Source organism: Notolabrus celidotus, chromosome 3, assembly GCF_009762535.1.
Source record: "Notolabrus celidotus isolate fNotCel1 chromosome 3, fNotCel1.pri, whole genome shotgun sequence".
Taxonomy (NCBI): domain Eukaryota; kingdom Metazoa; phylum Chordata; class Actinopteri; order Labriformes; family Labridae; genus Notolabrus; species Notolabrus celidotus.
Window position 1 is genome coordinate 30223165 of NC_048274.1, and position 13949 is coordinate 30237113.

A 13949-nucleotide genomic window follows, 5' to 3' on the forward strand; every position below is an offset into this window, starting at 1 on the left:
AGAAATCAGCATTCAGATGTCCTATGGAGGCCTTTTAACAAGTTAACACATTAATTACAGTGTTCCTGGGAGTCCTCTCAGTGATCCATCTCATAAATTAAACTGTCATTCATTTCTATTTCCATTATGTAATTTCAGCCTGATAATCACAGACTGGACCCTTCAAAGGATCGTTTTTTGTATTTTCCCACATGCTGACCAAAAGCAGCGTGACACAGCAGTTCATCACACTGAATAAAGAAAGAGATTCAGGAAGGTTCAGACACTAATGTCTCATTGAAACACATCCTGCTGTCCTCTGGCTCAGTTGTAGGCCAGGAGTCATGCAGTCCAGGGCAGCTGCCAAAATGAGCTTTAAGGTATTACAACTTTGGATATTCATGTAGATTTAAAAAAGAGTACTCATTGTCATCTAATGTGCAGAAGGCCTCCCCTAGCATCACTTTTTTCTTGTTATTGCTGTGCTGTTTGCGCCGCATCTCTTCATAATAGATGTTATAGCTCATTTTAAAAGGCTGCTCTTGAAGGAAGCTTCTTAATATTTATAGAACTGAGTGGATCAGAGCAGAGAGCAAGTCCATGAAAACAAGTCATTTATCAGAGCAGCTGAAGTTATGCTCCAAACTCAAACTTAAATTTAAGTTGTAATGTTTTCTTGGGGGGGAAATGTGGTTTGTGCCCGCTGGTAGGAGTATTAAAGACATTAGTTGGTGTCATGTTGAAGTTGGGAGCAGAATCAGGTCATTTTGCTCAGAGACCACGTACAGATAGTTTTGGACCATTTATTATCTCCAAAGTTGGACCACTTTCTCAGGTGTTTCACAAATTTCTGCCTACTGAAAACATGACATATATGAACTGAATTCTGTGTGTCACATTGCAGCCATGTGAGCAACACCATTCCAAACCTCAGCAGAACACAATCACAGATACCTTTACAAGTGTCATTCCCTATGACAAGACCTCACAGAGACATAAAGACATCCCAGACACCATAACAAACTACTTGTAAAGATTTATTTTTAATTTTCAAAATTCAAGAAGTAGTTACCTCATACTTGTTATTGACCTAATGGAAATAAATATTTCAAAACTATCAATAATCTCTGACAGAAGACTCATAACACCATTTATTAAAGGTGCAGTGTGTAGAAATGGGAATGTTAGCGACATCTAGTGGTCAGATTTTAGAATGAACCCCTTTGTTCCTCACCCTTCACATAACCTAAGTGACGGTGGCCTTGGAGGACCAGAGCCAGAACCAAGTCTGTTCTGCTAAATGCTGCTAACTTCTACACACTGCACCTTTAAATCACAATCGCAAATAGCAATATTGTTCGATATAATCGCAATTTCTCCAATTCTTGCCGCACAACTTGAAGTAATATTAATGACACTAAGGACGCAGTTTCATAACTTTAGCAATCCTTAAATTTTCTATTCAGGCCTTTACAAAGTCAGAGTGATATCTTGTCAATTATATTGGGCTTCTAGTGTCATTATATTATATGTCATTATAAATTAGCTTGAAGCCTCTTTGTGCATAAGTAGGGTCCCACAGAGCTGGTTGTAGATCTTCAGGCTTTTAATAGGCGACATCATTTGATTTGTTAACACAAAGCAGCCCAGTTGCTGTGGGATAAAAATAAATTAGTGGGGTCTTTTTTTTTCACTGGAGGGCTGCAGCTCAGGCTCTTTAACATCTCAGTGTGGAGTACCTCCTCCACACTAGCACTCTCACTAACTTAAATCACATATCAATTAGATTCAAGCTGCAAAATCAGGATACTTCAAACCAAGTTAAGACTGTTTTCTTCTACAAATTCTAGGAAATTGCATATTGCTTTTCAAGCTGTTTCACAAAAGATGGAAAGAAGAATCTGACCTTATCTTTTATAAAACTCGACTCCATAAGGAATTTATCATAGTTTGACACAAAGCCATCTCCTCCATGGCCGTGTCCCTCCCAGCAGATGCGGCAGATAAACAGACTCGCCTATAAACTTGATAAAAAGTCTATCTAAATATCGTCTGCGGCAGTCATTAGTGGGGTGAAATCACTAACCTCGGGGAGCCTCTGAATATCAAGCTGCTATCAAAGGACACCAATGACCTGAGAGGACTGAAATCTGTCTGCAGATATCATCCAGCCTGAAGTATTCACACTGAAATAGGGACGTGATATACAGCCTGTGTGAGGAGCTGAAGGCTACAACAAAATATATGAGCGTGAGCGAGCTGAAGCTTCATCTGGATGTTTACAGAGAGGATTTAATGAAGGGTCTTAAGTCTGCTGCTCCTGTATAAATGTGTGCTGTTACTAACTGTGTGGTATCTTTGTACAAAGTAAACTGTAAACCTCAGGGTGCTTTATTGAATTAAAGAAATGTTGATGTTGCAGCAAAGCACAGGCTAAGAAAGCAGAACCCTCACACAAACACACAGGACACGATCCATCACTGCAGCCGCCAGCTTAACAACACAGGTCAGCTTCGCCTGAAGGGTCGTCATCACTCCATCTTCTCTCAGCTCCTTCCCCACCTGACCTCCAAACAACAAACTGAAAACTTGTCTCTTTAGCTCCTTCTGTCATATATTTCCCTCCCAAACTCTCCCCAGTGCTTTGCTGTCTAAAAGTACAAACTCACTATAATCTCCTCTATTTTGCACACCCCTCTTCTCTTATCGAGTCCTCTGCTCCCTTTAATTTAAATAGATCATTTCATTGATTGTCTCACTTCTTAGGGCACTATAGCGCCTTTAAAAACAAGTCTCCTACAGTCTCACAGATTTGAATCCCTCCTGATGAGATTCAGCGTAATTGTTATTAAACAATACAGGAATACACAAATCAGCTGTAGCTGATGTTTCAATAGATATTCAGATATTTAATTTAGAGTAAAATAAACCAATTAAATTTCACTATGTGAAAGATTCACTTAAAGAAGACACAAAGGGGACAAAATGTGATGTACACAAAAGGAGGGGTGATGAGTGGATTGATTAAGTTCAATTTTAGTCATTTTAATGTTAAAGGTTTGTGATTGTTTACATATTTAGTGGTGTGGGATACCTGTTTATGATATTTTATTCATGGGCATATTAAGCAGGGGAATGGCAGGTCACATGGTGATGGGTGGGGAAGTTAAATTGATTTAACTCCCCTATACTCACATTGTTTTAGTAGTAAGAGCGAGAGGGTGAGCTGGGTTGCAGTATTTTTTTCTATATTTTGTGCACATTATCAAGAAGTTGAGTTTTCATATTTATGTTGTTATTGTTATGTCCTCCTACAGCTCTTCTTCTTCTCAGAGCTTTACAGTTGACACACCTTGAAACATAAATGATTCAAATAATACAACTTTTAATTGTTGCTATTTTCACTACTGCCTATGGTTTAAGGTACTTTGTAGCGGTCAGTAACTCAGAGATGCTCTCACCAGCTCTGCTGCTGTTGCCTGGATTACAGGACAAGATCTTGATCCAGTCAGAGACAGTTTGGGGTCCAGTAGCTCCTCAAGCTGATCTCACATCTCTGCCCGGTAACTGTCAGTATTTCCTGACTCTCAAGACCAGCCTGTGAAAGAAACTAGAGTTTTGCCACAGTGTCAACAGGCAGAGGTGAAGAGTATCGGATTCTTTTCCACAGATGAATTATCATCTGTTTGTCATCAGGTTGTCCCTGCATCATATTTTGCTGTTGTCAAATTAATTATTGTTGTTATTGGATTTTGACCAATAGGAATCAAGGACCCAACAACTGAATGTAAAATAAGTAGTATCAGTCTAATATCAATGCTATGGTGCAATGTACAGAGCAGTGAACGAGGCTTCAGGTTTGAATAGCGCCATTGACACCCTTAAGCTTTACTGTCACCCTTTTGCAAGGAACCTCTGAGTTATTTTGGACAGTGACTTTAAGTTTGACAAGCAGATAAGCTCTATTGTCAAAACGAGCTTCTTTCAGCCCAGACTATTAGCAAAATTGAAGCCTTATCTTCCCAGAAATGATTTCGAGAGTTATTCACACCTTTGTTACATCACGTTTAGACTATTGTAACTCTTTGTTTGTTGGTCTCGACCAGTCAGCATCTACAGGTCATTCAAAATGCAGCCGCCCGCCTGCTGACTGGAAAGAAACGGTGGGATCACATCAGTCCTGTCCTTGCATCTTTGCACTGGTTGTCTGTTAACTTTAGGATCCAGTTCAATGTCTTATTAATTGTTTTTAAGTGTTTAAATGGTCTTGCACCGTCTTATTTATCAGACCTTGTACAGCCTCACAGTACTTCCAGAGCACTTAGGTCATCTAACCAGCTGCTCCTGGCAGTACCTCAGTCCAGACTCTCTACTCGTGGGGACAGAGCCTTCTCAGTGGCGGCCCCAAAGCTGTGGAACAGCCTAATTTTCCAGGTTAGAGCTGCACAGTCTGTTGAGCACTTTAAAACACTACTAAAAACCATCTCTTCTCCTTGACGTTCAGTCCCAGCTGAACAAGAATCCTTGACTTTTTACTTTTTTACTCTTTTTATTTCCTAAAGTGAGCTCTTACTATTCTCTTATTGTTTTTTATTTATTGTTATATTTGTGTATGATTATATTGTATTCTAATAACTGTACAGCACTTTGGTCAACTGAGGTTGTTTTAAATGTGCTTTATAAATAAGGCTTGACTTGACCTGACTTGACTAAATGGAAAAAGCTACTCATGACAACTCCCATGGTATAACTACACTGATAGAGTTTATCTGAGATATCATATAGGAGCCTCCATGGATTTTAAAATGTAGTAAAATTATTAAAAGGAAACTCCTCCATTGTCAGAAAAGTAGCACAATGTCTTCTCTGACAATGGGTGAGTTTGAAAGTCTGAAGAAATAAATCTGATATTATCTAATAAAAGACACCAAGCTCCAGTACTGAAATTGTTGACTTTGCTGCGTTTTAGTCTATAGAGACTAAAGATACAGGGTTCCCACTCTTTTCCAGAGATCATTTTCCAGGAGCTGGTATGACAGTCTAAATTTAGTTCCTAATTTAGTTCCTAAATAGTCTAATATGTTGCTCTCAGTGGAAGTCTACATTGAAAGACATGTAGTCTATGGCTATCAATGAAATCATCTCTTACATACTTAAAAATTATGGCAAATTGATAATAGAATAATGCAACCACAGATGTACAGCTTACTTTATTACTGCAACCAAATAACAATGATGGGCAACATCTCAGCTTTCTCTTTTCTCAAAAAATATAAAATGAGCTAAGAAAAAAACAAAAGAGCCTGCAAAGGAATCAGGAAGCTGCCTTACTGAAATTATTAAATAATAATAATGATCAGAGGATCAACCCTAACCACAACCCTAACCATTTCCCTAATCAAAATCCTAACCCTAACCACAACCCTAACCCTAACCCTAATCACAACCCTAACCCTAATCACATTCCTGACCGTAATCACAACCCTAACCCTAATCACAACCCTAACCCTAATCACAACCCTAACCGTAATCACAACCCTAATCCTAATCACAACCCTAACACTAATCACAACCCTAACACTAATCACAACCCTAACCCTAATCACAACACTAACCCTAACCCTAACCACAATCCTAACCCTAATCACAACCCTAACCCTAACCCTAATCACAACCCTAACCCTAATCACATTCCTAACCGTAATCACAACCCTAACCCTAATCACAACCCTAACACTAATCACAACCCTAACCCTAATCACAACCCTAACCCTAACCCTAACCCTAATCACAACCCTAACCCTAATCACAACCCTAACCCTAATCACATTCCTAACACTAATCACAACCCTAACCCTAATCACAACCCTAACCCTAACCCTAATCACAACCCTAACCCTAACCCTAATCACATTCCTAACCCTAACCCTAATCACAACCCTAACCCTAATCACAACCCTAACCCTAACCCTAATCACAACCCTAACCCTAATCACAACCCTAACCCTAACCCCAATCACAACCCTAACCCTAATCACAACCCTAACCACAACCCTAACCCTAATCACAACCCTAACCCTAATCACAACCCTAACCAAAACCTTAACCCTAATCACAACCCTAACCCTAACCCTAATCACAACCCTAACCACAACCCTAACCCTAATCACAACCCTAACCACAACCCTAACCCTAATCACAACCCTAACCCTAACCCTAATCACAACCCTAACCCTAATCACAACCCTAACCCTAATCACAACCCTAACCCTAATCACAACCCTAACCCTAATCACAACCCTAACCCTAACCCTAATCACAACCCTAACCCTAATCACAACCCTAACCCTATCCCTAATCACAACCCTAACCCTAACCCTAATCACAATCCTAACATATCATATGTGAGGATATAGGATATAGGTGATGGATGGGAGGCTGTGTATCGTGGCTTCATTTGTTCCATCAGAGAGAGTCTTCTTGAAACCGGGCAAATACTCACTGAGAGGAGAAATCAGATCAGCCCATCCAACCTGAGGCATCAAATTTTTCTCAATGCCAACCTGAGGACATTATTAATGTTTGTTTGAGTTTGGTTCTGGTTCTGTTTGCTTGAGATGGTTCTGGTTCTGGTTCTTTTTGCTCAAGTTTGGTTCTGTTTCTGTTTACTTGAGTTGGTCCTGGTTCTGTTTGCTTGAGTTTGGTTCTGGTTCTGTTTGCTTGAATTTGGTTCTGGTTCTGTTTGCTTGAGTTTGGTTCTGGTTCTGGTTCTGCTTGCTTGAGTTCGGTTCTGGTTCGGATCTGGTACGGTTCTGGTATGGGTCGGTTCTGGTATGGTTCTGGTTCGGTTCTGGTTCAGTTCTGGTACGGTTCTGGTACAGTTCTGGTTCGGTTCTGGTTCGGTTCTGGTTCAGTTTGGTTCTGGTTCGGTTCTGGTTCAGTTCTGGTTCGGTTCTGGTTCAGTTCTGGTTCGGTTCTGGTTCGGTTCTGGTAGGGTTATCTTGGGTTTGATTCTGGTTCTGTTTGCTTGAGTGTAGTTATGGTTCTGTTTGCATGAGTTTGGTTCTGGTTCTAACCCTAACCCTAACCCTAATCCTAACCCTAACCCTAATCCCAATCCTAACCCCAACCCTGGTCATAACCCTAACCCTAATCATAACTTAAATTTTTCGGATTTTTCTCAATGCCAACCTGAGGACATTAATAATGTTTGCTTGAGTTTGGTTCTGGTTCTGGTTCTGTTTGCTCGAGTTTGGTTCTGTTTCTGTTTACTGGAGTTGGTCCTGGTTCTGTTTGCTTGAGTTTGGTTCTGTTTCTGTTTGCTTGAGTTTGGTTCTGGTTCTGTTTGCTTGAGTTTGGTTCTGGTTCTGTTTGCTTGAGTTCGGTTCTGGTTCGGTTCTGGTACGGTTCTGGTATGGGTCGGAACTGGTATGGTTCTGGTTCGGTTCCGGTTCAGTTCTGGTACGGTTCTGGTACGGTTCTGGTATGGTTCTGGTATGGTTCTGGTTCGGTTCTGGTACGTTCCTGGTTCGGTTCTGGTTCAGTTCTGGTTGGGTTTGCTTGGGTTTGGTTCTGGTTCTGTTTGCTTGAGTTTAGTTATGGTTCTGTTTGCATGAGTTTGGTTCTGGTTCTGTTTGCATGAGTTTGGTTCTGGTTCTGTTTGCTTGAGTTTAGTTATGGTTCTGTTTGCATGAGTTTGCTTCTGGTTCTGGTTCTAACCCTAATCCTAATCCTAACCCTAATCACAACCCTAACCCAAACCCTAATCATAACCCCAACCCTGGTCATAACCCTAACCCTAACCATAACCCTAACCCTAATCCTAACACTAACCCTAATCCTAACCCTAACCTTAACCCTAACCCTAGTCATAACCTTAACCTTTAATGAAAACACCAACCCTAACCACAACCCTAACCCTAATCCTAACCCTAACCATAACCCAAACCCTAATCCTAACACTAACCCTAATCCTAACCCTGACCTTAACCCTAACCATAACCCTAACCCTTAACCTAACCCTAAACATAATCACAACCCTAACCTTAAACCTTATCACAACCCTAACCTTATCCCTAATAACAACCCTAACCCTAATCACAACCCTAACCCCAATCATAACTTTAACCCTAGGATCAGGGTGAGAATCCTTTCGCTGCTTAGCTCTCACAGTGTTCAGCCCCAGCTCTGCTCACAGCAGGACTTTGTTTTGATCGGTCAGCATGGCGGCCATGCGGCCAATCATATGTGAGGATATAGGATACAGGTGATGGATGGGAGGCTGTGTATCGTGGCTTCATCTGTTCCTTCAGAGAGAGTCTTCTTGAAGACCGGGCAAATACTCACTGAGAGGAGAAATCGGATCAGCCCATCCAACCTGACGCATTGGATTTTCTCAATGCCAACCTGAGGACATTAATAATGCTTGTTTGAGTTTGGTTCTGGTTCTGGTTCTTTTTGCTTGAGATGGTTCTGGTTCTGGTTCTGTTTGCTCGAGTTTGGTTCTGTTTCTGTTTACTTGAGTTGGTCCTGGTTCTGTTTGCTTGAGTTTGGATCTGGGTCTGTTTGTTTGAGTTTGGTTCTGGTTCTGGTTCTGTTTGCTTGAGTTCGGTTCCGGTTCGGTTCGGGTTCTGGTACAGTTCTGGTATGGGTCGGTTCTGGTTCGGTTCTGGTTCAGTTCTGGTTCAGTTCTGGTTCGGTTCTGGTACGGTTCTGGTACGGTTCTGGTTCGTTTTCTGGTTCGGTCCTGGTTGGGTTTGGTTCTGGTTCTGTTTGCTTGAGTTTAGTTCTGGTTCTGTTTGCATGAGTTTGGTTCTGGTTCTGTTTGCTTAAGTCTAGTTCTGGTTCTGGTTCTAACCCTAATCCTAATCCTAACCCTAACCCTAATCCTAATCACAACCCTAACCCTAACCCTAACCGTAACCCTAACCCTAACCCTAATCCCAACCCTAACCCTAACCCTAACCCTAATCCTAACCCTAACCGTAACCCTAACCCTAATCCTAACCCTAACCGTAACCCTAACCCTAGGATTAGGGTAAGAATGGTTTTGTAACAGAATAAAAGCACAAAATTCGGCAATTATGAGGCTTCTCATAAAAACACTGTGCGTAAAAGGGTTTTCAACACAAACCATTAGTTTGCAAAGTTAAGGTAAAATATACGGCTACAAAACATCCTAAATTAAGAGATGTTTGGGAGTTGAAAGAGCCGGCTCTTCTTTGGGAGCCGAGTCAAAAGAGCCGGCTCTCTGAAAAGAGCCGAACTTCCCATCACTAAAGCACATGCTTACTACCATTTGCACTCTTAGTTGCCCTTGGAACTATTTGTATTGTAAAACGTATCAATGTAAATACTTCAGACCTGTACCATAGTGATAAACAGTTAACACTTATTTGAAATTTATTCAAATTATTTCAAGGACCCCCATGCTATGGATCACGGACCCCCAGGGGTCCCAGGACCCCACTTTGAGAACAACTGAGCTATAGTACGGTAATTGAGCTCTCAGCCTGCAGAGAAAGTTGTGAGGCACAGACCCCCAAGCTCTCTGCCCGACTCCACTGGTCACACTATAACTTAAATATAAGACTCTTTGAATCAAAGAGCACTCTACAAGGTTCATGTACCATAAAACATAAACAATATACCCCTGTTTTCTGTGAATGCATGATTATGAAGTGAAGGAGAAAAGATGTGAAAAAAGTTGCACAGTGTCGCTGTCTTTTCCAGCACAGTGTGCTCTCAACTTTCAATGAATGGGGATGTGTTTTGTTAATAGGGTCAGGTCGCACGCAGCCATGTTGGAATCATTTTCCAGGACTATATGTGATTTTCCAGGACATTTTACTTTTTCTCCCATTTTCCAGGTGTTTTCCAGTACTGGAAAACTGGTCAACTGTTTTCCTGGTTTTCCAGGTTTTCCAGGACGCGCGGGAACCCTGAAGATACTTCGTCAGTATCACAGCTCAATGGGACTACAATATTAATACATTATATTTCTGAAGTTATGAGTAAAGTCTAGTCAGATATGGTGGTACCTTCTTACATTACTCTGCTGTCACAACAAGCTCTTATTTTCACATTCTATTAATTGCTCTGCCACATTTGAGCTTTAGCCATAATAATAAATATGATATTATTTTGAACCACTGAATCCTTTTCTCTCTTCTTTGAGCAGAAATAAGCTTTTAGTCCTGCTCCATAATACCTAAATTAAATCATGTATAGAAAAATGAATCACAACATGCTGTTTTTCAATTATATTCCTGCACTGCACTGATTCTGAAAACGTACTGTTAGCAGGCTTATTGTAATGGAAAAGTAAAAATTATGTTGCCAAGTCGCGTCACTGTAGGTAATAATTAACAGCCTGTCATGTTAATGAGTGAGCTCTCTGTCATTAGCAGAGGCCTCAGGTTGGTTCATGTCTCTGTGTAATTGGATGTTACTGTAACGATCTGCTTCAGGCTGAAACAAGCCTTTTCATTACTGTTTAACAGAAATGATGACAGTCGGCAGAGGCCTTCAGGGTAAGGTCAGATTTATTATTCTGCTCGTTTTCCAGCTCAGATTTCCATTCATTCAGTGTGCATGAAGGTTTCAATTTTCATTTCCGGAATTTCTTTAGTTTTAAAAGAAAAGCAAAGAAAAACAAAGGAACACATGCACTGGTTTCTGTACCATGTGAAAGATAGTTCAATGTGTCTGATTAGACTGTATAAAACATGGACAAAGTTTCTGTGACATCTCACATCGGTCTCTGACTTTGAAGACAAACCTCGAAGCTCCTTCTGATGACTGGCTGCAGTAAGAGCCGCTTTCTCAGTTTCAACAGATGGAACATGAGTTGAACTGGACAATTAAAATACACATCAATTAAACTTTAACTAGCATACTTTCTGTCAAAGCAGTTAGTTCATGCTGATTTGTGTGCTCATCTTTCAGAGAAGTTTAGTTTTAATTAGTTATTTGATGTTGGTTGAAAATGGTTTATTCATAGCTTTGTTGATGAATGCAGGCCCTTTACCAGATGAGCAGAGTGGAGGAGGAATGGTGACAGAAAAGGCAACAAACAGAAGCGTCAATGAACTTTCCATAATCATGAGACGCTCAAGAATCCGCTCTGCTGTGGACTGTACCGACCTGAGGGATCTTTGAGTTTTTATTGGTAAGTTTAATGTGTGTTTTGGTTAGCAGACACCAGTCCTGCAGCTCCACTGGACAGGTTGCTTCTGCACATGCTTTGGCCCCACTTATTGGTCAGCTCTAAAACTGAATTACACTTTTGGGATGAATAAAGTTGTTTGAATCTTGTATCTGGCACTAAAACCCCCCCAAAAGCTGTAGGCTATGACTGATAAATCAACTGGATTGAAAGAGACAAGAAGTTCTCATAAAACAGAACACAGTGTAGGGTACAGTGGTCTTAAAAGCCTGGTGAACGGAAATAAAACTCTCAAAATATTCTGTTTTTCTGCGTTACAAGGCATACGTTTTCAATCGGGTGCTGCACTGATCCATGCTCTTGTCTGACTTCATCATCAGTAGAAAAGTTCAGTAAAATGTTAACTACTAACTCACTATAAATGTTCACAGTAACAGTTTACAATAAGGGTTCCTTAATTAACCTTAGTTAATGCATTATAAAGCATTAATTTACAGTTTAATAATATTTTAATAATCATTATAATGTATTACCTAACATTAATTAAATGAATGCTTTTTGGACCCTTATTGTAAAGTGTGTAAAGAAACACATGTATCCCTTAGGTAACACATACGCTGAACCACTATTAGATGAAATGTAGTTGAAGCTTTAATACTTTTAATGTGTCTTCTTGTGTTTGTTTTGTCGTCGTCAGGTTTGGAGTGAAAGCTTTTTATGTCTTCTTTGATTCAATCAGAAAATAACTGAATGTCTTGTTGCTAGTGACTGTTTCCAATGAATTCTGCTGAGGCAAAGTGGGTGCTCATCTTCCTGTAGTGTGAGAAGGCTAAAGCTGAGCAGGTGAGTTTTTTTTTTCTATGAATGACTGGAGGCAATGTGGTAACACAAACGAAAATCAGTACAGAAGGCCTGCATCTGTCCACTCACATCTTGTGATTGCTTATCTTATTACCACTGATTATTTGCACTATGTAGAGAAGGACAACAACAATCACTTTGAAATGAACTGCCTGAGTAAGTTATTATAGAGTACAAACAAGTTAACTCTCCATTTATCTGACCATAAGTCTGCAAAGAGCAGCACAAGATTGAAATAAATGTGGTCCTCAGTTTACTCTGCAACAAAAATTCATATCAAACTCTATATGAAGCAAACAGGCAAACTTGCTTTCCAATGTAAAAATACTCTTTGTGTGAACAGAGTGGAAGTGAATGGAGGGGAAAGTGTAGCGGTTAGAAAACCAAGTGTAGCAAGGTGGACCCAAAAGCACAACCAGAGGCAGATAAGCAGTTCAGTGAATTTATTGAAGGAAACAAGGAGGGAAGGGATCCAGGGTCCAAGGTGTGAGGAGGGAAATCAGAGGTGGGGTTAAGGCTGGAGAAGTGAGAGCTTGAGGAGGAGGCTGGTGAGAGGTCTGGGGAGAGAGTATGGCAGCGTGGCAGAGATTGGGCAGTAGCACTGGGGCTCGTGGAGGTACTGTAAAATGGAAAACACAGAAGAGTTGGTCGCAGGTAAAAAACACACTGAGCTGGAAAATTAGAAAATAGTCACGAGAGAACTTGAGAGATCAGCCAAAATACCTATCTGATGCGGGAATAATCTGGCACTGGAGAAGCCTCACAGCAGGGCTTAAATGCCTATGGTGATTACAGTGATAAGGTGCAGGTGTGAAGTTGCAGAAAGGAGCCGCCCAATCTCTGAGGATGAAAGAGACTCCACAAAAAGAAACCAACTTCAAAAAATTACAAACTAAAACCAAAACATGTTACAATCACCACGGAAAGCATATCAAAGAAAATTGTGCACATTTGGCCCCTTAATCCAAGATGAGTGTTCCCGCATTGCTTCATGATGGTAACACTGATTGCAGTAATACAGTTACAATATTGAAACACCTTTATTAGCTATTTTAACAATGTTTAATATTTTGATTTCTCCATCAGTTGTCACTGGCTGCACTTCGTCTGTCCCCTCACTCACCTAGGATCTGTTTGCCATGGTAGACCCTACCAGGGACAAATGCCCCCGACAACATAGCTCCTAGGATCACTGGGGCACTCAAACCCCTCCACCACGTTAAGGTGGCGACCCACGGAGGGGTACATTAAAATGAATTAAAAAAAAACAAATTACACAAAAATATAAAAAAATAAAAAAATAAAAAGAACTACATAAAAAAACAAAAAAACAACAACTCTACAATCTACAACAAGTTGGGGAAAACCAAACTATGTTAGGGGGGAGAAAGAAAGGTAAGGCATACCAACATTCCTGCCCACTCGCTGCTCAATGACACAGAGAGACAAGAGCTATAAGTAATGAGACGCTTTGCTGCTGGTTTGTTGCAGAGATGTGGAAGCACAGGATTCAAGAGGAGGCAGCTTTAGGTTGGCCGCAGCAGGTGGATGCAGGTTTCCACCATTTACAGGTCAGGATGAGAGGTGATGGGTGTCATCAGAAGAAGAAGTTGAAGGTGTCAGCTGCTGGGTTTTTTTTGGCTGGTGGAGATGGTGTGGAAGGCATTGCAGGCAACTGTCGTTCACATGGCACTGAGGGAGGCGGGGTCCGATGTTTTCTGGCACAAGCTGAAGGGGAAGTGAGGCTACAGCTTTTGAGAAACAATCTGCAAGTTAAGGCTGTAATAAGTTGCTGAAGCAGACTTAAGTTGAAAGCAGTGGTAGCAGGTGTTTGTAAGAGAGTGCAGGTTGAGGCAAGGGTTTGAACTGTCACCCAAAAGAAACCTGACACAAAGAAACCAAGGATGAAAAAGTGGAGACAACAGCATTTAAAAAAGGTAAT

General features: G+C 40.8%; 1 long non-coding RNA gene across 1 annotated transcript; it reads right to left on the reverse strand.

The window, feature by feature from the left end:
• Positions 1–12435: 12435 nt before the first annotated feature.
• Positions 12436–13300, reverse strand: LOC117810665. The gene is made up of 2 exons (XR_004630820.1): positions 12731–13300; positions 12436–12626 (listed from the first exon to the last, which is right to left on the reverse strand). It is a non-coding gene; the product is annotated as an uncharacterized LOC117810665 (long non-coding RNA).
• Between the last annotated feature and the right edge of the window lie 649 nt (positions 13301–13949).